This window comes from Osmia lignaria, unplaced genomic scaffold (assembly GCF_051020975.1).
Source record: "Osmia lignaria lignaria isolate PbOS001 unplaced genomic scaffold, iyOsmLign1 scaffold0011, whole genome shotgun sequence".
Taxonomy (NCBI): Eukaryota; Metazoa; Arthropoda; class Insecta; order Hymenoptera; family Megachilidae; genus Osmia; species Osmia lignaria.
The window spans coordinates 187,501-190,000 of record NW_027478165.1 but is presented as its reverse complement, the minus strand read 5'-3'; positions in this window follow the sequence as shown (position 1 = coordinate 190,000).

The window sequence follows — 2,500 nt, the reverse complement described above, 5'->3', positions numbered from 1 at the left end:
TTTCTTGGTTCAAAAATTTTATACAATCTTATAACTTTTTCAGTTTTAACAAATTTTGGTTACAGACAGTTGATGCTCAGTTTGTACAAGTATGCAACATTTATAAGTGCATACAGGTCACCAGCCTTATATTACAAGGCTCACCACATATGGGCCATTCGGTCTTAGACACCGACCCGTGGTAATGCTGTGTGGAGATTAATAATAATCCGCAACGGAAAACCGGAACGAGAATAGTCGAGAAAGTATATTCTCGAGGAGCGGTAGACTGCTTTTCAACCGAAGTCATAAAAGAGCCACACGCTCGACGCTACTCCCGACCGGTCCGAGCGAACCGAAAGTGCCTTCCTATAAATACCGAACGGCCGGCCGCTAGGTCGGCGACGCATGGGCTTACGCCCAGGCGTATGCCTGTGCAAACCGCCGTGAGAGCGTACCATCCCGCCGGCACGGTAAAACTTAGACTGAAAATATCGTCGAACATATCCTTTCATTTTATAACGTTCTATACATGAAAATTAATAAATTAACATGCAGGACATAATAAATTCACATTCTCATGTAAATCATGGGTTTAATTAATATTTTAAAAAATTTTAAAACCGCCCAGAACCGATGAGATGAAAATATTAAAACGATATTTTTGCATTTTCTTACGGTAAAACATTAACAAATAAGCGACTATAGCAATATAAAACTCCATTTGTAATTTAATTAATCAAAATTAATATTTTTTTTTGATTTTTCAGCGATCCAGAACCGATGAGACGAAAACATTAAAACGATATTTTTGCATTTTCTTACGACAAAACATTAACAAATACGAGACTATAACAATATAAAACTACATATGTAATTTAATTAATCAAAATTAATAATTTTTTTTGATTTTTCAGTGATCCAGAACCGATAAGTCGAAAATTTTAACAATCATATTTTTGCATTCTGTACCGTGGATCCATCGTTAAACGCTATTAAACTAACGTCCGTGATGGTATAAATGCAGATTTTCGCTCCGTTTAGCCAAAATAACGAACTTTAGGTGCGCTCCGAAATATTTCAAAGTGCCAGCGGCGTATTGCTTCGCCTCTTAGAACCGATTAGTCGAAAATTTTAACAATCATATTTTTGCATTCTGTACCGTGGATCGATCGTTAAACGCTATTAAACTAGCGTCCGTGATGGTATAAATGCAGATTTTCGCTCCGTTTAGCCAAAATAACGAACTTTAGGTGCGCTCCGAAATATTTCAAAGTCCCAGCGGCGTATTGCTTCGCCTCTTAGAACCGATTAGTCGAAAATTTTAACAATCATATTTTTGCATTCTGTACCGTGGATCCATCGTTAAACGCTATTAAACTAACGTCCGTGATGGTATAAATGCAGATTTTCGCTCCGTTTAGCCAAAATACCGAACTTTAGGTGCGCTCCGAAATATTTCAAAGTCCCAGCGGCGTATTGCTTCGCCTCTTAGAACCGATTAGTCGAAAATTTTAACAATCATATTTTTGCATTCTGTACCGTGGATCGATCGTTAAACGCTATTGAACTAACGTCCGTGATGGTATAAATGCAGATTTTCGCTCCGTTTAGCCAAAATAACGAACTTTAGGTGCGCTCCGAAATATTTCAAAGTCCCAGCGGCGTATTGCTTCGCCTCTTAGAACCGATTAGTCGAAAATTTTAACAATCATATTTTTGCATTCTGTACCGTGGATCCATCGTTAAACGCTATTAAACTAACGTCCGTGATGGTATAAATGCAGATTTTCGCTCCGTTTAGCCAAAATAACGAACTTTAGGTGCGCTCCGAAATATTTCAAAGTCCCAGCGGCGTATTGCTTCGCCTCTTAGAACCGATTAGTCGAAAATTTTAACAATCATATTTTTGCATTCTGTGCCGTGGATCGATCGTTAAACGCTATTGAACTAACGTCCGTGATGGTATAAATGCAGATTTTCGCTCCGTTTAGCCAAAATAACGAACTTTAGGTGCGCTCCGAAATATTTCAAAGTCCCAGCGGCGTATTGCTTCGCCTCTTAGAACCGATTAGTCGAAAATTTTAACAATCATATTTTTGCATTCTGTACCGTGGATCGATCGTTAAACGCTATTAAACTAACGTCCGTGATGGTATAAATGCAGATTTTCGCTCCGTTTAGCCAAAATAACGAACTTTAGGTGCGCTCCGAAATATTTCAAAGTCCCAGCGGCGTATTGCTTCGCCTCTTAGAACCGATTAGTCGAAAATTTTAACAATCATATTTTTGCATTCTGTACCGTGGATCGATCGTTAAACGCTATTGAACTAACGTCCGTGATGGTATAAATGCAGATTTTCGCTCCGTTTAGCCAAAATAACGAACTTTAGGTGCGCTCCGAAATATTTCAAAGTCCCAGCGGCGTATTGCTTCGCCTCTTAGAACCGATTAGTCGAAAATTTTAACAATCATATTTTTGCATTCTGTACCGTGGATCGATCGTTAAACGCTATTAAAC